Below are 24,618 nucleotides of genomic sequence, written 5' to 3' on the forward strand. Positions count from 1 at the left end.
AATTAACAAGCAAAGAAAGAAAACAGAAAGAATAAGAGAAATAAAGAAGTAAAGAACAAGAAAAAAGGAAAGAATAAGAAAAGGAGAAATAAACAAACCAACAAGCAAAGAAAAAACCCCCCAGAAAGAATAAGAGAAATAAAGGAAATAATAAGAAACAGAGAAAAGAAAGAAAGAAAAAGAGAAATAAAGAAGGAAAGAATAAGAGTAAAAAAAAAGGAAAGATTAAGAAAGAGAAAAAAGAGAAACAATGGAAGGATAGAAACAAAAAGAGAAGAAAGAAATAATAAAAGAAAGTAGGACAAAAAAAACTAAAAAAGTAAGAAAAATAAGAGAAATAAAGAAGAAAAGAATGAGAGAAAGAAAAAAGGTGGAATGGGAGAACCAAAGAAAAGAAAGTGCGAGTAAGATGGAGAAAGAAACAGAAAAAAAGGAAGGACTCAGGTGTAGACAACAACCTCCTGCCTCTTGGGTGCCCTCCCTTGGACAGTGATCACCAGTACGTGGCCCCCAGTTGGCATCTTGACATGACAAGATCGGACTTTCAGGCTCCTCTTACGACTGTTTCCCACATTTACCTGAATCCAGTGTTAAACCCGTTTTTCTGGTGATACAGATCGACAGTTGCACTTTATTACTTTCCTCCTTAGCACTTGCTATGAGTGAATTGCTTTTCATATCCGTCTCCTAATCACGACGTGCATCACTTATTTACTTTGCATAATGCAGAATTAAAAGGCTAAATTATATTTCCAAGTTTAGTTTGCTAAGCAGTAAATAACTTTGCGTCAACCTTCGTTTAGTCCCGTCTAGCGGAAATTAATGAAAAATGAGCTTCAGGTGCAACGGAAATTGATTGGTTTTAATATTTAAAATGGCAATTAATTTTAAAAATAGCTTGTTGTATGATGAAGTCAGAACACATATTTACTTTGGTATAATTGAGATCAGTAAATATATACTTTGTATCTTTTTTTTTTTTGCTTAACATTGATACTAAATGTATTTTCCAGAAATGGCGCCACTCCTGTCCACAGGTTTTGTCTGACATTACTGGTGGCCGCAACTGCTCAGTTGCAGAGCTGCACAGAACAGCTTCATCAATGGTATAGTGGCTGCGACCAGGTACTGCACATCCAACCCTATTCAAACCAATAGGTGCAAGATGTGCAGTTGGAGTGCCCACCAGGGCCGGGGGTTACTCGGTACCGGGCCCGGTCAGTTCTTAAAGGGATGTGTCACGGCAGCAGTGACCCAGTCCGTGGCCCTAGGTGTCCAATAATAATGATGAAATGGGGTATAAAGTTTATAATAGATTCGTGACGCCACCTGTGGTACTCGGCAAGTAAGTTGTTAGACGACACTGCAGATTCAGTCCACTGTGGCTGTTGTTGATGCAGCAGAGTTGGTTCAGCTCTCCACAGGCAGAGCTATTCCCCAGGGCAGATTATGATGTTGATGATGATTGTGGTTGTAGTGCAGGGCAGATGACGCAGTAAATGATTCTGAGGACTCAGCAGGGTGCAGTCTTTACACTTTTACTCACAGTTCTGTGTTTACAGTCTCCAGCCGGGGTGCTGTGTCCTCCAGGCTTGTGGTCCAGACAGCTCTTAGGTAGCTTGGTGTGTATGTTGCCAGAGCTCCCTCTGATATTCCTCTCCTGGCCGTCTCACTATGCTGGCTACCACCTCTCCTGCCCTGCGTTTTCACACAGTGTCCCGAGCCAGCAGACTCAGATCTGTCGGGTGACATTGGTCAGGCCCCTGGATGTCTGCCATTGGGCGAATGAGTGTAGGGTCGGCTGCAGCACTTATAGATACTGCCGCCTCCAGTTTCCTAGCTGAGTCCTTAGTTTCACCATTAGTTTTGGGGCTGGTCCCCTAACTGTGACCTGGTCCCTCCACCGACGCCGCCGGTGGATGTGGGCCCCATGGATGGATTGCTCACTATCCGTGCCCCTAAGTCCTCTTCTTCCTCTCCTCCTGGAGCTTTCCTTCCTTTCTTCTCTATCTTCACTCCGTCTCTCTCACTCTCTTTAGTCTGGAGACAAGCTGCACTCAGCTTCAAACGCCACAAGCGACTCCTCTCCCCCTCCTGACTGACTTCTGTCCTCTCGCACGATTCTCTGACTCACTGGCTGACTCCTTCCAGAACGATCTCTTTCCCTCAGCACTAACTCCTCCCACCACCTGTCACTCCCTTAAGCTCCGCATCTTCTCTACTTTCTCCACCCACACCCTCTACTTAAACCCCCTTGCCAGATGGAGACTAGTGTTGGGTGCTGGTGTGTGAGTCCTGGGCAGTGCCCCTTCTTTACCAGAGAGCAGAGTACCACACCTCTGGATGAAGTGCAGTACCCTGTGGTGACTGAGACCACAGGGGCGCCACACAGTACCCAGCCATGGCCACTGTTCCATCAGTGGAGCTGTGTAGTTCCGGCCACCGCTGACACCAGGAGCAGATGATCGGTGGAGGTGCACCCGTTGCAAGCAGTATGAGTGTAAAAAACTACTTTTCAAATTGGTTTTCAATAAATCTTTTGCACCATTTGGCTTTTAAAGCCTTTTGCACATTACTAACTGCAGAATGAGAATCCATCAGTGAGCTCATTCTTAGGCAAAATTCACTCAACCATATAAAAAAGAAGTGTCTGATTTTCTTCCATTGGAATCAATTTTTCACCAGTATCGGCGTTCACATGCACAAGCTTTTAACATCCGTATGGCATCAGTTTTTATATATTATCAGTTTCCTATGGCAATAATGGAAATGTTTCCAGAAAAAATGGATATAATATAAAAGATCCATGTAGGATCTGACCATTGACTTCTATAGGTGAGAAGAATAGTACACGATTTCTTTGCAGATTCAGTCTGTGTAAAAAAAAAAAACAAAAAACAAAAAAGATCATCTGATGAGCAGAACTGAATAAAATTGATGTCTGATTTTTCCACGAATGTGAACCTGGCCTTACGGAGAGTTTGTAACTCTTTTACTTTTCTTTTTCTCAGCTTTTCTCTTCTGATTAATGATGTCATCTAAGTTCAGGTCAACTTTGCTGTGGTCAGTAGGGATAAGTGGACCCGTGGAAGATCGAATTCTGGTATCCGACCGAAACTTTATTCCAATTCTTATTATTCTTATTATTCTTTAATTTTACTTTTCCTTCGCATTCGGTCCCGACCACAATCTCCTCTTCTTCCATTCATAACTTATCCCTGCAAAATGTAACACACAGACATCTTTACTGCTTTTCCAGGAATCTTCTCACATTCTATCATCTCTACACAAACCACAATTTGTGCTACCTTATAATAATTCCTCTTTGCTTCCTTTAATAATCCCCTTGACCCTTTATAATAATGACCCTGTACCTCCTTATAATAAAAACACCCCCTGTGCTTAATAATAATAATAATAATAATAATAATAATAATAATAATACCTCCTTACTTCCCCCTTCACGATAACAATCCCCCATTGCGCCTTCTTATGATAATGACCCTCAGGGCCCCTTTACTGTAAGAATGCTCCTCAGCAGGGGTGTACATAGAAATAACAGGTGCCCCATAGAAAAAGTCATAGTGAAAGAAGAGCACATCTCCCATCTTTTTAAGAAACAGAAAAGGATTTTTATTGCAGCACTTACACAGGTATTTTGCCCCCACTATAGCCCCCAAGTGGTTTCACTCACTGATGATAGAGTATTATGCCCCAACACTGTATGATGACCCCATACGGTTTGATGGTCCACCCAGAGCCACCACACAGTATAATGTCCATCATAGACCTACACACAGTATAATGTCCATCATAGACCTACACACAGTATAATGTCCACCTCAGCCACCACACACTATGATGGTCCACCCACAGTCACTCAACACAGTATGATAGATCCCCCACACACTATGAGGATCAATCCCCCATAGCCCAAATACAGTTGATGGTCCACTACCACCCACTATATAGTATGATGGTCCCCCCAACAGCCCCCTATAAAGTATGGTGCTCTACCTTACAGCACCTATATAGTATGATGGTTCCCCTAACTGATCCCCATATGGTATGATGGTCCCCCAACTGATCCTCATATAGTATGGTGGTCCCACCAACAGCCCCCTATATAGTATGATGGTCCACCTCACAGCCCCCTATATGGTATGATGTCCCCCCAACAGCCCCCTATATAGTATGATGGTCTCCCCAACAGCCCCCTATATAGTATGATGGTCCTCCCAACATCCCCCTATATAGTATGATGGTCCACCTCACAGCCCCCTATATGGTATGATGTCCCCCCAACAGCCCCCTATATAGTATGATGGTCTCCCCAACAGCCCCCTATATAGTATGATGGTCCACCTCACAGCCCCCTATATAGTATGATGGTCCCCCAACAGCCCCCTATATAGTAAGATGGTCCCCCCAACAGCCCCCTATATAGTATGATGGTCCCCCCAACAGCCCCCTATATAATATGATGGTCCCCCCAACAGCCCCCTATATAGTATGATGGTCCCCCAACAGCCCCTATATAGTATGATGGTCCTCCCAACAGCCCCCTATATAGTATGATGGTCCCCCCAACAGCCCCTATATAGTATGATGGACCCCCCAACAGCCCCTACATAGTATGATGGTCCCCCCAACAGCTCCCTATATAGTATGATGGTCCCCCCAACAGCCCCTATATAGTATGATGGTCCCCCCAACAGCCCCCTATATAGTATGATGGTCCCCCCAACAGCCCCCTATATAGTATGATGGTCCCCCAACAGCCCCCTATTTTATATGATGTCCCCCCAACAGACCCCTATATAGCATGATGGTCCCCCAACAGCCCCCTATATAGTATGATGGTCCCCCCAAAAGCCCCCTATATAGTATGGTGGTCCCACCAACAGCCCCCTATATAGTATGATAGTCCACCTCACAGCCCCCTATATGGTATGATGTCCCCCCAACAGCCCCCTATATAGTATGATGGTCTCCCCAACAGCCCCTATATAGTATAATGGTCTCTGCAACAGCCCCCTATATAGTATGATGGTCCCCCCAACAGCCCCCTATATAGTATGATGGTCCATCCAACAGCCCTCTATATAGTATGATGGTCCTCCCAACAGCCCCCTATATAGTATAATGGTCCTCCCAACAGCCCCCTATATAGTATGATGGTCCTCCCAACAGCCCCTATATAGTATGATGGTCCTCCCAACAGCCCCTATATAGTATAATGGTCTCTGCAACAGCCCCTATATAGTTTGATGGTCCATCCAACAGCCCTCTATATAGTATGATGGTCCCCCCAACAGCCCCCTATATAGTATGATGGTCCCCCAACAGCCCTCTATATAGTATGATGGTCCCCCCAACAGCCCCCTATATAGTATGATGGTCCCCCCAACAGCCCCCAATATAGTATGATGGTCCTCCCAACAGCCCCCTATATAGTATAATGGTCTCTGCAACAGCCTCCTATATAGTATGATGGTCCATCCATCAGCCCCCTATATAGCATGATGGTCCCCCAACAGCCTTCTATATAGTATGATAGTCCCCCCAACAGCCCCCTATATAGTATGATGGTCCCCCAACAGCCCCCTATATAGTATGATGGTCCCCCAACAGCCCCCTATATAGTATGATGGTCCCCCAACAGCCCTCTATATAGTATGATGGTCCCCCAAACAGCCCCCTATATAGTATGATGGTCCCCCCAACAGCCCCCTATATAGTATGATGGTCCCCCAACAGCCCCTATATAGTATGATAGTCCACCTCACAGCCCCCTATATGGTATGATGTCCCCCCAACAGCCCCCTATATAGTATGATGGTCTCCCCAACAGCCCCTATATAGTATAATGGTCTCTGCAACAGCCCCCTATATAGTATGATGGTCCCCCCAACAGCCCCCTATATAGTATGATGGTCCATCCAACAGCCCTCTATATAGTATGATGGTCCTCCCAACAGCCCCCTATATAGTATAATGGTCCTCCCAACAGCCCCCTATATAGTATGATGGTCCTCCCAACAGCCCCTATATAGTATGATGGTCCTCCCAACAGCCCCTATATAGTATAATGGTCTCTGCAACAGCCCCTATATAGTTTGATGGTCCATCCAACAGCCCTCTATATAGTATGATGGTCCCCCCAACAGCCCCCTATATAGTATGATGGTCCCCCAACAGCCCTCTATATAGTATGATGGTCCCCCCAACAGCCCCCTATATAGTATGATGGTCCCCCCAACAGCCCCCAATATAGTATGATGGTCCTCCCAACAGCCCCCTATATAGTATAATGGTCTCTGCAACAGCCCCCTATATAGTATGATGGTCCATCCATCAGCCCCCTATATAGCATGATGGTCCCCCAACAGCCTTCTATATAGTATGATAGTCCCCCCAACAGCCCCCTATATAGTATGATGGTCCCCCAACAGCCCCCTATATAGTATGATGGTCCCCCAACAGCCCCCTATATAGTATGATGGTCCCCCAACAGCCCTCTATATAGTATGATGGTCCCCCAAACAGCCCCCTATATAGTATGATGGTCCCCCCAACAGCCCCCTATATAGTATGATGGTCCCCCAACAGCCCCTATATAGTATTATGGTCCTCCGAACAGCCACCTATATAGAATGATGGTCCTCCCAACAGCCCCCTATATAGCATGATGGTCCTCCCAACTGCCCCCTATATATTATGATGGTCCTCCCAACAGCCCCCTATATAGTATGATGGTCCCCCCAACAGCCCCCTATATGGTATGATGGTCCCCCAACAGCCCTCTATATAGTATGATGGTCCCCCCAACAGCCCCCTATATAGTATGATGGTCCCCCCAACAGCCCCCTATATAGTATGATGGTCCCCCAACAGCCCCCTATATAGTATGATGGTCCTCCGAACAGCCACCTATATAGAATGAGGGTCCTCCCAACAGCCCCCTATATAGTATGATGGTCCTCCCAACAGCCCCCTATATAGTATAATGGTCCTCCCAACAGCCCCCTATATAGTATAATGGTCCTCCCAACAGACCCCTATATAGTATGATGGTCCTCCCAATAGCCCCCTATATAGTATAATGATCCTCCCAACAGCTCCCTATATAGTATGATGGTCCCTCAATAGCCCTCTATATGCAGTAGTATGATGTCCCCCCAATAGTACCTTATATGGTCTGGTGGTCGCAGACATAAAGGAAGCCCCTGGCCTGCTGGGGTATTTGACGGAGCCTATGGCTCCATGCTACGTCATAAGTAGAGTTGAGCGATACCGTCCGATACTTCAAAGTATCGTATCGGATGGTATCGGCCGATCTTTAAAAAAAGTATCGGTATCGCCGATTCCGATACCGGAAGTCCCATTCAAGTCTATGGGACTTCCGGTATCGGAATAAGAAAAACCCTTTCCTGCCCTTGTACAGCCTCTCTGGGGTCTGTACGGGCCTTTCGGGGGGCTGTGCCGGCCTGCCAGGGGGTCTGTGCAGGCTCCGGTGGTCTGTGCCGGCCTGCCGGTGGTCTGTGCAGGCTCCGGGGGGCTGTGCCGGCCTGCCGGGGGGCTGTGCCGGCCTGCCGGGGGGCTGTGCAGGCTCCGGGGGGCTGTGCCGGCCTGCCGGGGGGCTGTGCCGGCCTGCCGGTGGTCTGTGCAGGCTCCGGGGGTCTGTGCAGGCATCGTCCGATGGGACTACAAGTCCCATCGGGCGATGCCTGCTACCATGACAGTGATTGACACATTAGCCAATGATGGGACAGTAGTAGTCCCATCATCCGGCTAATGTGTTAAATGTAAAAAAAAAAAAAAAAAAAAAAAAAAATTACATGCTACATACATACAACATGCATACTACATACATGCTACATTCATACTACATACTACATACATGCTACATTCATACTACATAAATACTACATGCAACATACATACTACATATATACTACATGCATGCTACATACATACTGCATGCTACATACATACCACATATATACTACATACATACTACATGCATGCTACATGCATGCTACATGCTACATACATAACACATATATACTACATGCATGCTACATAAATACTACATGCTACATACTACATATATACTACATGCATGCTACATACTACATGCTACATATATACTACATGCATGCTACATACATACTGCATGCTACATGCATGCTACATACATACTACATACATACTACATGCTACATACATACCACATATATACTACATACATACAATACATTCATACAATACATACATAGACATACAGTACATATAACATAGAGTAACATACTTACCAATACTTGTCACATTGTTCCCCGAAGCCATTGTCTTTTCCGGAATAAATATTAACATAACAAACCACAAAAATACTCACCCACGATCCGAAGCAGTCCACGAGTGTGTCCCACGACGATCTTGGGTAGAGAACTGCAGCATCAGCTGTTGCTGCCGTTCTCTACGGGCTGCAGGAATCCAATGACGGAAGGTAGGTATCCTTCCGCACTGTATTCCTCCGCCACTTAAAAAAAAAAAAAGTCCCTAGTCTCACTTTATGCCATTGCTGTGTGGGAAATTCCCACGCAGCAATGGCATAAAGTGAGACTAGGGACTTTTTTTTTTTAAGTGGCGGAGGAATACAGTGCGGAAGGATACCTACCTTCCGTCATTGGATTCCTGCAGCCCGTAGAGAACGGCAGCATCATCTGATGCTGCAGTTCTCTACCCAAGATCGTCGTGGGACACACTCGTGGACTGCTTCGGATCGTGGGTGAGTATTTTTGTGGTTTGTTATGTTAATATTTATTCCGGAAAAGACAATGGCTTCGGGGAACAATGTGACAAGTATTGGTAAGTATGTTACTCTATGTTATATGTACTGTATGTCTATGTATGTATTGTATGAATGTATTGTATGTATGTAGTATATATGTGGTATGTATGTAGCATGTAGTATGTATGTATGTATGTATGTAGCATGCATGTAGCATGTAGTATGTATGTAGCATGCATGTAGTATATATGTAGTATGTATGTAGCATGTAGTATGTATGTAGTATGTATGTAGTATGTATGTGGTATGTATGTAGCATGTAGTATGTATGTAGCATGCATGTAGTATATATGTAGTATGTAGTATGTATGTAGTATGTATGTGGTATGTATGTAGCATGTAGTATGTATGTAGCATGCATGTAGTATATATGTAGTATGTATGTAGCATGCATGTAGTATGTATGTAGTATGTATGTAGTATGTATGTAGCATGCAGTATGTATGTAGCATGTATGTAGTATGTATGTAGTATATATGTAGTATGTATGTAGCATGCATGTAGTATGTATGTAGTATATATGTAGTATGTATGTAGCATGTAGTATGTATGTAGCATGTATGTAGTATGTATGTAGTATATATGTAGTATGTATGTAGCATGTAGTATGTATGTAGTATGTATGTAGTATTTTTTTTTTTTTTTTAACATTTAACACATTAGCCGGATGATGGGACTACTACTGTCCCATCATTGGCTAATGTGTCAATCACTGTCATGGTAGCAGGCATCGCCCGATGGGACTTGTAGTCCCATCGGACGATGCTTGCACAGACCCCCGGACATCAGCACAGCCCCCCGGCAGGCCGGCACAGCCCCCTGGCAGGCCGGTACAGACCCCCACAGGGTGCACAGACCACCGGCAGGCCGGCACAGCCCCCCGGCAGGCCGGTACAGACCCCGGGCAGTCCACACAGCCCCCCGGCAGGCCGGCACAGCCCCCCGGCAGGCCGGCAGAGACCCCCGGAAGGCCCGAAATGACGGCGCATCATGATGCGCACACACCGCGCATCATGATGACGTCAGGCCGTCAATCAACTGAACTTCCGATTCCGATGCCGAATTCCGATATTGAAAAAATATCGGAAGTCGGTATCGGAATTCCGATACAGCAAGTATCGGCCGATACCCGATACTTGCGGTATCGGAATGCTCAACACTAGTCATAAGTGTTAACAGTATTGGGACCCTGAGGATGCCGATACTGTTGACATCATAGCACACAAAGCTGCCCACAGCTGGACAGGCCCTTATGGCATTTGCCAGAATTGCCAGATGGCCAGTCCGGCCCTGGTGAGGGTAATGTGATAATGCATGTAGCTGGACAGTGGGCCATCAGACTCAATGTTCCTGGTGGATAGTGATTAGAGAACGTGCTCCTATAAGGTGTTACCCGTGCAAGCTTGTGTGCTAACCAAGTATATTGAAAAATATACTTGAGACCTCGCGGCTCCATATCCCGCTGCTGTTCTACAGCCGCAACACATGGATTGATTGTCTGTTTAACGCCTTATCTGAGCACGTTCACTCATCACTAAAGGTGAACCCTTTGGCGCTCCAGTCCCGCACTGTATATTGTTACAACTTTACATAGGACTGCACATCAACCTACAGTATTACCTTTGTCATTGGTGAAACAATGTATTCTAAAGTGGTGAATATCAGATTCCGCTCCGCTCCGTGTGCATTTGCGGCCTGTATCCTATAGAATTACAGCTGGTGTAAACCTCCAGCCTAAATCATGGCTAATATTGGTCTTGCAGATTAGATTTAAAGGTCCAACCTCCGTGCAAAGGTGAGTTACGGGTCTAGCACCGCAGTCCACCGTCACTGTATCCAGAGCCGTAATTCAGTGAAATAAAGTTTATCTTGATATCCTGACATTAATAAGCATCTCACAAATCAGCCGGCTGGTAAACACTGCCGCCTGCGAGCGCCGTAATTTACTCCAGCCTCTCGCCGCGCTATCTTACTCTCTGAAGTCCTTACATTTAATTCTTTCAATCCCTAATAGGCCGTCTTCTCGGGGAGGTGCGTGATGTGGTGCCCCTCTGGGACACCACGCGGGATCTCCACGTTATTGCTTCATGGGATCTGCCAGTGCGGCTGGCAGCGAGAACAAATGACCTATAAACAATGGGAGAAAAATGACATTGACCTGGAAGGGATATGACACCACGACGGAGACTTTATTAGCTTGTAGCAGTGTATCCGCCTGATGGGGTGATTATGCAGCATATGGCAGCAATATCAAGTGTTACCGCTTTATTTTATAAATATATAGAAATATTACTGCTATTAATAAATGATACATCTCTATATATAAAACTGAATGTATGTATGTATGTGTGTGTATCACCAACCAATCACAAAGCATCTTTCACTTCACCAGAGCTGTTCAAAAGAAGCTGAGCTGTGATTGGTTGCTATGAGCAACAGTTTTACTTGCAACCAATCACTAAGCATCTCTCATTTCACCAGAGATGGTTAAAAGAAGCTGAGCTGTGATTGGTTGCTATGATCAAGTTTTCCCACTTGACAACACCTCAGCAGACACTGACATGGTGGGAGAAATCTAGCATCCCTGGGAACATAAGCTCCCAGCCATTGTCTGCCCCCCTGAAAGGAGCAGAGAGCACATGACAGAAATGAATCCCCCCTCCCGCGCCTATATCCCCATCACACATTCTTCATCCTATTGGCACATCTTCCCTCTTAAAGGGATCTCCGGTATGGAAGTCAGGGCAAATCCTTCCAGCGCTTTGGTTTTGACCCCAGGCCTCTCTTAAAGTGATTCCCGGTATGGAAGTTAGGACCGTTCCACTCAGCTCTGTGGTTCTGACCGCAGGGTCTCTTAAAGGGATCATTGGTATGCAAGTTAGGGCAAATCCATAGCATTTTGGTACTGACCCCAGGCCTTTCTTAAAGGGATCCCCAGCATGGAAGTCAGGGCAATTGCCTTCAAATGCTCTGGTACTGACCGCAGACCTCTCTTAAAGGGATCTGCTGTACGGAAGTTAGGGCAAATCCCTCAGCGCTCTGATTCTCACCCCAGGGTTCTATTAAGCGGATCATTGGTATGCAAGTCAGGGCAAATCCACTCAGCGCTCTGGTTCTGATCCCAGGCTTTCTTAAAGGGATCCCCGGTATGGAAGTGAGGGCAAATCCACTCTGCACTTTGGTACTGACCCCAGGCCTCTCTTAAAGGGATCTCCGTATGGAATTTAGGGTAAACCCCTCAGCGCTGATTATCACCCCAGGCTTCTATAAAGGGATCAATGGTATGGAAGTCAGGGCAAATCCACTCAGCGCTCTGGTTCTGACGCCAGGTCTCTCTAAAAGGGATCCCCGGTATGGAAGTCAGGACCATTCCACTCAGCACTCTGGTTCTGACCCAGGCTCACGGGATGACGTGGGATATTATAGTGAATGTGGCTATGCGGAGTGGGCGGGCTCTACACTCAGCTTTATATATATATATATATATATCTAATATATAAAGCTCAATGTGTGTGTGTATGGCCGGGACTGGCATCTGCAGCGTCACAGCAACAGCCACAAAATTTTGCACAGTCACACGTCTGGACCCCGAGAGCGTCATAGGCTATGTTGTGAGGTGAAATTTTAACCCTGCGCGTTCCAATTCGCCAAATAATTTTGCCCCTATGTACATAATGGGGAAAAAGTGTATGTATGCATGTATGTACTGTATGTGTGTATGTCCGGGACTGGCATCTGCAGCGTCGCAGCTACAGCCACAACATTTGGCACAGTCACACGTCTGGACCACGAGAGAGTCATAGGCTATTTTGTGAGTGACCCCATTTTGGAAACTAGACCCCCCAAGGAACTTATCTAGATATGTGGTGAGAACTTTGAACCCACAAGGGCTTTACAGAAGTTTATAACGTACAGCGGTACAATTAAAAAATCATATTTTTTTCCACAAAAATGATCTTTTCACCCCAATTTTTATTTTCCCAAGGGTAACAGGACCCTAAAAGTTATTGTGCAATTTGTCCTGAGTACGCTGATACCCCACATGTGGGGGTAAACCACTATTTGGGCGCATGGCAGAGCTCGGAAGGGAAGCAGCGCCATTTGACGTTTTTGGCTGGAATTGAGATCGGACACCATGTCGCGTTTGGAAAACCCCTGATGTACCAAAACAGTGGAAACCCCCCACAAATGACACCATTTTGGAAACTAGACCCCCTAAGGAACTTATCTAGATGTGTGGTGAGCACTTTGACCCCCCCAGTGCTTCACAGAAGTTTACAACGCCCGGGCGTGAAAATAAAAAATTCGTATTTTTTCCACAAACATGATCTTTTAGTCACCATTTTTTTTATTTTCCCAAGGGTACCAGGAGAAATTGGACCCCAAAAGTTGTTTTCCAATTTGTCCTGAGTACGCTGCTACCCCATATGTGGGAGAAAACTACTGTATGGGCACACGTCAGGGCTCGGAAGGGAAGTAGTGACGTTTTGGAATGCAGACTTTGATGGAATGGTCTGCGGGTGTCATGTTGCCTTTGGAGAGCCCCTAATGTACCTAAACAGTGGAAACCCCCCACAAATGACACCATTTTGTAAACTAGACCCCCCAAGGAACTTATCTAGATGTGTGGTGAGCACTTTGACCCCCCCAGTGCTTCACAGAAGTTTACAACGCCCGGGCGTGAAAATAAAAAATTCGTATTTTTTCCACAAACATGATCTTTTAGTCACCATTTTTTTTATTTTCCCAAGGGTACCAGGAGAAATTGGACCCCAAAAGTTGTTGTCCAATTTGTCCTGAGTACGCTGACACCCCATATGTGGGAGAAAACTACTGTATGGACACACGTCGGGGCTCGGAAGGGAAGCAGTGACGTTTTGGAACGCAGACTTTGATGGAATGGTCTGCGGTTGTCATGTGCGTTTGGAGAGCCCCTGATGTACCTAAACTATTGAAACTCCCCACAAGTGACCCCATTTTGGACACTAGACCCCCCACGGAACTTATCTAGATGTGTGGTGAGCACTTTGAACCCCCAAGTGCTTCACAGAAGTTTATAACACTCGGACGTGAAAATAAAAAAATCATTTTTTTTCCACAAAAATGATATTTATGCCCCCAATTTTTTATTTTCCTAAGGGTAACAGGAGAAATTGGACCCCAAAAATTGTTTTGCAATTTGTCCTGAGTAGGCTGATACCCTACATGTGGGGGTAAAACACTGTTTGGGCGCATAGCAGAGCTTGGAAGGGAAGGAGCACCATTTGACTTTTTCAACTCAGAATTGGCTGGAATTGAGATCAGACGCCATGTTGCATTTGGAGAGCCCCTGATGTGCCCAAACAGTGGAAACCCCCAATTCTAACTCCAACCCGAACCCCAACACGCCCCTAACCCTAGCCCTAACCCTAGCCCTAACCCTAGCCCTAACCCTAGCCCTAGCCCTAACCCTAGCCCTAACCCTAACCCTAGCCCTAACCCTAACCTAACCCTACCCCAACACACCCCTAGCCCTAACCCTAGCCCTAACCCTAATGGAAAAATGGAAATAAATACATTTTTTTTATTTTATTATTTTTCCCTAACTAAGGGGGTGATAACGGGGGGTTTGATTTACTATTTATGGCGGTTTTTATGTTTGGCGGCTGTCGCACGCTAAAAGACGCTTTTTATTGTAAAAATAGTTTTTGCATCACCACATATTGAGAGCTATAATTTTTCCGTATTTTGACCCACCGAGTCATGTGAGATCTTATTTTTTGCGGGACGAGTTGACGTTTTTATTGGTACCATTTTCGGGCACGTGAAATTTTTTGATCGCTTTTTATTCCGATTTTTGGGACGCAGAATGAACAAAAACCAGCGTTTCATGAATTTCTTTTGGGGGGGGTGCGTTTACACCGTTCTGCGTGCGGTAAAATTGATAAAGCGGTTTTATTCTTCAGGTCAGTACGGTTACAGCGATACCTCATTTAGGTCTTTTTTTATGTTTTTGTCGGTTTTATGCAATGAAAACTATTTTATATAAAAAATAATTATTTTTGCATCGCTTTATTCTGCGAGTTATAACTTTTTTATTTTTTTGCTGATGATGCTGTGTGGCGGCTTGTTTTTTGCAGGACAAGATGACGTTTTCAGCGGTACCATGGATATTTATATGCGTCTTTTTGATCTCGCGTTATTGCACTTTTTGTTTGGCGGTATGATAATAAATCATTATTTTTTGCTTCGTTTTTTATTTTTATTTTTTAAGGGGTTCGCTAAAGGGGTTAACTAATGGGACAGGTTTATAGGGCAGGTCGTTACGGACGCGGCGATACCTAATATGTGTACATTTATTGTTTTTTTTTTTTATTATTTAAAAAAAATGAATTTATTGGGGAATATTTTTTTTTTTTTTTACTAATTTATTTGGCGATTTTTTTTTAATTTATTTTTACACTTTTTTTTAAATTTTTTTTTACTTTATTACATAGTCCCAGGTGGGACATCACTGTCCTGTGACAGATCGCTGATCTGTCACATCACAGATCACTGTGACAGATCAGCAATCTGTCACAGGCAGTGCACAAGGCTTCCTCATGCCTGCGCTTTGCAGGCACTGAGGAAGCCAGCTTCCCCAGGCCCCCGAAGGCCCCCGTCGCCATCTTGGATTCGGGGGCCTGGAGGATAGGAGTCCCCCGCAGCAGCGCTGCACATTGCGCTGCCGTGGGGGGCTCAGGGAAGCACGGAGGGAGCCCCCTCCCTGCCGATGCTTCCCTTTAACTCCCGGTACACCGCGATCGCGTTTGATCGCGGTGTGCAAGGGGTTAATGTGTCGGGGGCGGTCCGTGACCGCCCCTGACACATTGTGCCGGGTGTCAGCTGTGATAATCAGCTGACACCCGGCCGCGATCAGCGGCGCTCACCACGTGGGCGCCGCTGATCGCGGTAGACGTACTATCCCGTCCCCGGTCATACGGGCCCGGGTACCGTGGACGGGATAGTACGTCTCATGTCAGGAAGGGGTTAAATATTAATTACTATGCAATTTCTACATGGGTTGGGTGGAGGCGCAAAATAAGAGATTTTTGGTATTGCTTTTTTTATTATGTTTATAGTGTTCACTATTAGTTATGCTCGGATAAGGTGTTATCTGAGCATGCTCGGGTGCTAACCGAGTGTCTTCGGCAAGCTCGAAAAATATGTCCGAGTCCCCGCAGCTGTTAGACAGCCACCACATACATTTGTTAGGCAATTTGTCATGATCCAGTTCGGGGCTTGCTTTTGCTTTTCTTTCCCTGGCCTGGTTATGGTGCGGTTAACTTTTCCTGCCTCTCTTTGGTTCTTGGGTGACTATTTATTGGTGTCATTCCTGGCAGCATTTGTCAGTGATAGTTCTAGTCTCTGGCTTGAGCAGCTGACCCGTATACCCTAGTGATCCTTCTGCCTCTGACTTCCCATATTTGTGCCTGACCCGTTCCCTATCCCTGACTTAGTGTGTGTTTGGTGGTTTCCTTACAGTGTATGACTCAGCTTGAATTCTGAATCCTGCCTCCTGCTTTCCGTCTCTGTTACTACGTTTCCCGACTGGCTTTGACTCACTGGCTTGTACCCCGACTACATCTTCTGTCTCACGTTTGGGATACAGCATTCCCGTCTGGTTCTGATTTCTGGCTTGTCTCTGACCACATGCATTGCGGAGACCTCTGGTACTTTGTCTTCCTTTTTGTTGCTGACAGGCCTGTCTGACTACTCTGCCACCTCCTAGTGGTGCCCCGTGCTGCTGCACTGTGGTGCTACACGGTGAGTGCTACCTTTTTCCCTTTACCTGCACCACCCTGGTGGAGGTTGCGTGCGCATTACACAATCCCTGCATGTGTTGCGGCTGTCGACATGCAGCCGTGGGGACTCGAACATATTTTTTGAGCACGCCGAAGACACTCAGTTAGCATCAGAGCATGCTCAGATAACACCTTATCTGAGCACGTTTGTTCCTCACTAATAACTATAAAGAAAAATTTAATTTTTCAATTTTTATTAAATCTACTGCGCTTTCCTACCGCTAGATATTGATTTTATAATATTCCCTAATGATATGAAGTCTCGGATTGCCTCAATCAATGACTCTCATCAGACTCTACGCTGGCACAGATACGCTGTAAATAGCACATGGAGTCATTCTATTTCTGTACAATCGGAGATTATTTTCCCTATTATATCCGCGTGTACAGCTATCACACCCGGCAGCAGGCGAGTCATAAAGGGCAGCGCAAAACGCAGAATTCAGCTGTAAAATTGAGTGACACTGGGGAGATGCGATAGGTAACGACGCTTTCTCTGCACTTGTCACAAAAGATCCTTCCGGGGGCCGGGGTGCAAATGTGGACGCTGCAGAATTTCATACAACAGCTGTAAAACAAATTATTTTCCGCTGTTCATATTTGCAGTAAAGCAATGTTACGCCTTCACGAATAAATAAGTGGCTCTGGGAGAAAAGGAAATGTGAAGTTTGTTTTATAAATAGAAGAGAAATAAAATTTACAGCCCAGAAGCCAATGCTGGTTTATTTATTTTGCGTAAAATAAAAAAATATTTACAATTAATTACACTTTTCTGCGGCAGAAACATTAGATTTCCGCAGCAGATTTGCTGTTTGTTCTGCCGTGTAATTTGATGGAATCTCCAAAAATAAGAAGTTTGCTTTCTATTCTTACGTTTTTTTTTCTTTTTTCTGCATGGAAACGATGCAGAAAACGATTAGTTATCACACTTTGTGACTTTGATTAGTGACTGATTTCCCACATTTTTATAACTTTTACAACAAAGCTAAAAAAACTGAGCCTGAGTATAGGTTCATAATGGCACCCAACTGTTCAGGTACCCATTCATGGGAAGCTATATAGATGACATACGTAGCTCAGAAAAGGGGGAGCCATGTCCCACTTTGTACAAGGTGCAAGAAATTAGAGCAAAACCAAAAAACTGAGCTAGAGTATAAGTTGGTATACATGGAAAGAAGAGGAGCTTGTTCACACCGTGGACATTTACCAGACACAACCTAAGATGGAAATAAAATAAGCATATACCCTGTTTTTGTTTAAAAAAAAGTGTAAAAGTCATTATAACGATAATGTAAAATATCATGTGTGATTTCTCCGGAACATTCCAGAATCTTCCATTCTCTACACTTTCTAGAAGGATGCATAGCTGCCCAGAGATAAATGACCCTCCCTGTTCTTGTCCCTGTGTGCCTGTCACACAATGCAGCATTGTCTTCTCCCTCTGATGACTGTAACACTGCACTAGCTCCTTCCTCCCTCCTCCCCCCCACGAATGTTATTTAGCAGAAAGGAATGTTCTTTGTCTAAACAAATGTGGTCGTATGTATGGGAGATATAAAAAAGGCCATAACGGCTCCCTCAGCGACGGAAAATTTAAAATGACATATCTGGGATGTGCGTCAACTAAGCTTCATGGCCTGGGTTTTTCACAGTTCCAGTGCCAACAGAACCAGAGAAATGGATTTCTACTGAACCGTGTGAAATAAATAGTTCTAGTTTGGTTTTGAATGATAGTGTCATGGTTTGCTCAGCTTGTGGGATTAGGTAGTTTAGGGGTTAATGTGGACAGCCTTACTCTGAGATTCTGGGAGGCTTTTTATAGCCTCATTGTGGGCTCATTCCTTGTCACTTATACTCAGACCCTTGGCCAAGTGTGTGACCCTGGTGTGCTTTGTGACTGTGATACTTTATGCTTGCTTGGTTTTGATCCGGTTCTGTCCCTGTTACGAGTTCTGCCTGTTACTTTTGTACTGCTCTGCTATTCCCATGTATGACTCTTTTGCCTTGGACCTGACTACTCTCTGATTACCTCCCTTGTACCGCGTTGCTATCTCTGTGTATGATTCATTGCTTACGTCTTGACTATTCTCTGCTTGTCTCTCTGGTACCGCGCCGCCCTCCCCGTGTATGACCCCCGCTTGTCTGACCTGAGTTTCCCTAGCCTTTACTCCAGGATTCCTGTAATAGAACCCTATAGCCATCTCCTGCAGCAGGACGTTAAGCCACACCCCCTGTGGTCACATGATTGTAGGTCCTTGTACTGCTAAACTACTTTCAGTGTCGCAGGTCCAGTTATCTGAACTTTCCCTGCAGTATCGGACCCCAGGTCCTCCCGTAGTCTGGATGAGATACCCTGTTCAGCCGCGGCAGTCCACCGGCGCTGACAGGATCCTGATAGATAGCCAGTGACAAGCTGGAAAAGATAATACTATGTGCGTTTTTACATGAGGTACCCTCTGCGAGATATGGTTATTATAAGTTTCAGAACCAGATCTGTAACTCTGACCTAGGGGGAGGACTGTCACAAGCCAGCCCCTTTGATGAGGTCACAAGCCCAAAGGTATAAGGCATTGTCCCTTGTACCCCATTCATTCTAGCTTGGGATTCCGTGGCAATAGGATCTCAAATGCATGGTGACGTCTGGCTCCGCCTCTCCGAGCCTGGTTTTGCCTGAAATGATCTAAGCAATATGTAAGTTTAACGCTGTTTTTAAATCCCTTTTATTTGTAGTTGCATTGTGCATACTGTTATTGTCTCATATCATAAAACCTTTTTATCATTTTTAAACACTGCCCATCTTTTGGGAATAAACTATAAAATTTATTAGGTCTGTCTCCTTGCTCTGTGACAAATTCACGTGCCTATAAGCTAATCACACTACTGATTTGGGTTGGCTTCGAATCCCTCTATTAATTTTAAATATTGATAAGAGAAATCGTAAGCTGGTGGCAGCAAAGTGTGCTCTGGGCAGGCGGGCTAGCTGGCAGTGACGGAAAGGGGTTTTATAAGCTGATTTGTCTGGCTGTGGCTAGGACTAGTTATAATTCCCTCACTGCTGCGGCCTAATAGCCAGTGCACAACAAGTAACGGGTCTGGCGACTAATTATCCTACGTGTGGTTCCTGGACTGACCTGAGGGTAAGGGGGGCGCCGAAGAGCTGTGAGTTCCAAAGTGGAACTGAAAAGTGGTATATACATAAAATCCCGGCAGCTTGTAACCTATTGTGGCAGCGGTGGGATAACCAAAATAACCCCCACTGCGGTAAATTGCTAGGGCAAGACTAGCTTGCTGTTTTTTATCACATGGTGCCAGCGGTGGGGTAACTAAGATAAGCCCCCTGTGCCTGTGATAGCCGTATGCAGCCAAAGGTCATACAAAGCCCCCTTTTTCATGAGTCATCCTCCCGCAACAAGGTGTACCCAAATCGGGACAGTCATAACCTTTATTTTTATATTGCTTCCACTGGGTTATACAACCACAATCTATGACTAGTTGACTATTTCTAGCCACATCCAGATAATGTTTAGATAGTTGAGCCTGGGACAAACAATCTTCCGCTTATGCCCCGCGGTCAACAAAAGTCAGACTAAAATCAAAGTCTATGTAGAATAGTACTAACACTAAAGTTATAGTTGTTTCTATTATTTACTTTTCAAGCAAACTTTGTTAACGACTCTCAAATGCTCATGAAGCAAATTCAATATCATCATCACATCTACTGGGTAGAAACATATAAAAACATGAAACATAAATATCTCTCAGCAGAGTATCTCAAAATCATGCTGTTGTTTTTTTTTAACTAAAGCTGGTCATCTTGCACCATTTAAGAATGGATATCTTCAGCTCCATGTCATCTTCAAACAAAATGTAAGCATGTCTGTCCTGGACAAAGATTGGCAGATAAGATTTCCCTCACCTAGGAATTGTTTTTAATTACTCCACAGCCCTGTTACTAACTACCCTGGAAAAGGCAGAATGTTTGGCTATGGTACTAAGAACAGGGGAAACATGTCGGCCTTTGCTCTAGCCAGGTATTCCTGTTACATCCAAAGGAAAGGCTCTAAGTTTAGTCTCCAGAAACGCGTCAATATCATCATTTGTCTGCCACTGTACCGAAGAATTTTATCCTCTATGTATGAAGCTGGTGAATAAAATTTGTTACTTCACTTATTGGTTGAGCTGGACGCCTTTCCTTTGGATGTTTCTTACGCCCTGACACAGCTGGTCCGTGCACTCAAGAACATGATTCATTAATGGGTGAGCTGGAATTTGCTTATTCCTGTTACACACCTGTCCCAGTCTAGGCTTTGCTTGTCTCTCACCAGTCTTCTGAACTCTGTTGTGCTCCACTTCGGGCTTTGCAGGTTGCCCAGCGTGCTTCTATGTGATCATCTGCCTGGGCCTTACCCTTTCAAGGCTCACCCATGTCTTGGTGTTAAGACTTTTAGTGTTCCTGAGTCCTGTCTTCATTTAGCCTCCAGGACCTATGCTATCTGCTTTCTGGTGTCCTGTCTGCCTGCAGCTTCCAGTAGATCTGTTTCCTGGTCACCTGTCTCACTGCAACCTCCAATACCTCTATTTCCTGGTCACCTGTCTGACTGTAGCCTATAGCATCTTTGCTACTTGCTTCCCGGTCTCCTGTCTGCCTGCAGCCTCCAGTACCCCTGCTACTTGTTTCCTGGTCACCTATCTGCCTGCAGCCTCCAGAACCTCTGCTACCTGCTTCCTAATCTGTCTGCCTGCAGCCTTCAGTACCTCTGCTACCTACTTTCTGGTCTCCTGTCTGCCTGCAGCCTCCAGTACCCCTGCTACCTGCTTCCTGTTCACCTATCTGCCTGCAACCTACAGTACCTCTGCTACCTACTTCCTAATCTGTCTGCCTGCAGGCTCCAGTACCTCTGCTACCTACTTCCTGGTCTCTTGTCTGCCTGCAGCCTCCAGTACTTCTGCTACCTACTTCCTGGTCTCCTGTCTGCATGCAGCCTCCAGTACCTCTGCTACCTACTTCCTGGTCTTCTGTCTGCCTGCAGCCTCCAGTACATCTACTATCTGCTTCCCAATCTCCTGTCTTCCTGCATCCTCCAGTATATATGCTACCTGCTTCCTGATATCTGTCTTCTTGTGGCCTCCAGTGCTTTTACTACCCATTTCCCGCCTGCATCACCTGCCTGCTCCACCAATGACTGAGGTTTGTATGTCCACCTGAGCCTTGGGCTTGGAGGATCCACCTCACCAGCTGAGCTCTTGTCTAGCTTTATCACATTACAGGGTAACTTTACAAGGAAACTCTATAAATAAGGTAGAATTTTTAGGGATGGATCTTCTAAATTTTTTTGCACTATGATCTTCTCTGGCCAAGTTTCTAACTTTCCTGTCTTAGCTATGCCATGCTTCCCTGGGGGAATGGTTTCCGTTCACTGCCTTTAACGTATATCTAATTGCCCAAAGAAGGCTTTACCTTGAGTGACCCGGTGGTGTTCCCTGATACCCAGCAGCCTGGGCAAATGTTCGATCCCCAGCTGTACCATGATCTGGCCATACCACTTCACAAATTGAAAAGCCTATAATTCTGGTATGATTTTTGCCTAATTAGCATTCGTGGTCCGTTAGTTGGCTGCCCACCCTGCATTATGTGTAAGTTATGATTTATGGAACTTGGATAAAACAAATAATAAACCCCCGTATCCGGCAGTATAATGAGCCTGTTGTCCATTACCTCCGCATGCATTGAATATACAAAGCAGGTTTATTAATGCTTCGCATAAACATGTCTACAATATAAATTTTAAGGTAAACTTTTTCAGGTCGTTCCCACCGGGAGCTGAAAAAGCCATTTCAGTTTAGAAGCCGAGATTAATTTCCAAGTAATGACTGTTCATATACATTGTGCCACGAGCGCCATCAGTCCCGGCTCCAGGATGGAAAATTAGAGCATTTTAAAGCTTTTCCAATTGAAATATGCAGTAATTTTGTGAGTTTCTGCTTATCTGGGCAAAAGAAATAGGCAAATGAATGACAGCGCGTAAATCTTATCCGGATCTCAATTTCTCTCCCCAAGTTTCAATTTACATATTTTTTTTTTAGTATAAATTATATTGAAAGAACAATAAGTTACTGTTTATAATAAGCACAAAAGGCTTCGGTGGAACATATGATCGATGTGCATTGGCCACACCTGGTCAGGTCTTAAAGGGCAGCGGACAGGACGATTTTATTACCGAAACTGGTCTGTATAAGACCCGGCACAAGAATAATAATAACTGAATTCGCTTGTTTAATGTACGGTACTTGCATGGACGCCTGTGATCTCACTGTTATGGAGTATATGAGCCTCCTCCACTGCCGTGTATGTCGTGCCAGAACTGCTAGACCTTGGGATGAGCCGACTTATTTACTCGGACATTTTGCTTGGATGTCCGTCCAACTTTTGATGTCCTATTAAACTTGATCCATCACCAGGATTTTGCCACTAGATTTGAAACCAGCATGATATAGGGGCAGAGAACCTGATTCCAGTGATGTGTAACTAAAATCATTGTTTTCTCTGCTGCTACCAGTGCGTTTTTCGAAGGCAATGCTGAAACGCTCGTCGGGGTGGGTGCATCCTGGGGACTCCATAAGCACATGAGGTAATTGCACCTTGCAATTCACTCTAGCAACCTAATTGTTACACCATGTATTATTTTTTCTTTTACAATATCCTACAATGATTCATTACGTCTCCTGTTATATGTGACAAATCTGCTGATGCACTGGTATTGAATTTAATGCACTTGCACTTTATTGCTATTATTTACCAGTCTTACACTATTTTTGGCACATGCTTTTTTATGCATTTGCACTTTAACCTTTACCTCATGTACTGCACATGATTGTGCTTATATGTAAAATTTGATGTGCTTTTCAACGTGCTTCACGATCCATGTAGTGCTGGACATCTGTTTATCTGACCACAACATTTTATTGGGTCCTGCTGTCTCAATTTAGTTTGATTAACGAGATGAGAGAGAGCACAAAAAAAATCTAAGTCTTAGCCTCCTATATATTCAGATATAGCTTGGGGAAGGCATTTATGCAGGGGGCATTTATGCACATGTAATCGAAGTACATGTATCAAAGTACTGGCAGTTATAACATGGCAAAACAGAAGCTGCGGAGACACCATCACGTGTTTCTCAACGCAAGCAATGACCAGCCAGGTCTTTGTCCGGGAAGGAACAACCACGGGAAGGGCAGTCTCCAATGAAGGAAACCACCTATGCCAAAACATGGTATCCATCCACATACAGCTGTTTCGGGGTATTGCCCCTCATCAGTGTGGAGTAGGAAACTGGCTGGTAGGAGCAATGCCTAGTAAAAAGACTATGAAGAGGAGGATGAATGAACTCATGGAGATCAACATCCGACACTGCAGAGACACCATCATGTGTTTCTCAACGCAGTGATTCTAGAGCACTGCCCCCATCCCTTATGGGAAATATGCAAAACATGCAAAACAGAAGCTGCGGAGACACCATCACGTGTTTCTCAACGCAAGCAATGACCAGCCAGGTCTTTGTCCGGGAAGGAACAACCACGGGAAGGGCAGTCTCCAATGAAGGAAACCACCTATGCCAAAACATGGTATCCATCCACATACAGCTGTTTCGGGGTATTGCCCCTCATCAGTGTGGAGTAGGAAACTGGCTGGTAGGAGCAATATTTCCCATAAGGGATGGGGGCAGTGCTCTTGAATCACTGCGTTGAGAAACACGTGATGGTGTCTCCGCAGTGTCGGATGTTGATCTCCATGAGTTCATTCATCCTCCTCTTCATAGTTATAACATGGCAGTTAGACAGGGCAGGAGGCAGGTAAGACATTTATATACATCTACTCCCTGTTCATCTGTATTGCAAAAAATATATACCATATGCATTTGTATAATTTTTATCCTGGCCGCT

The sequence above is a fragment of the Dendrobates tinctorius genome, unplaced genomic scaffold (assembly GCF_039654945.1).
Source record: "Dendrobates tinctorius isolate UK_male_01 unplaced genomic scaffold, ASM3965494v1 ptg000059l, whole genome shotgun sequence".
NCBI classification, from domain to species: Eukaryota; Metazoa; Chordata; class Amphibia; order Anura; family Dendrobatidae; genus Dendrobates; species Dendrobates tinctorius.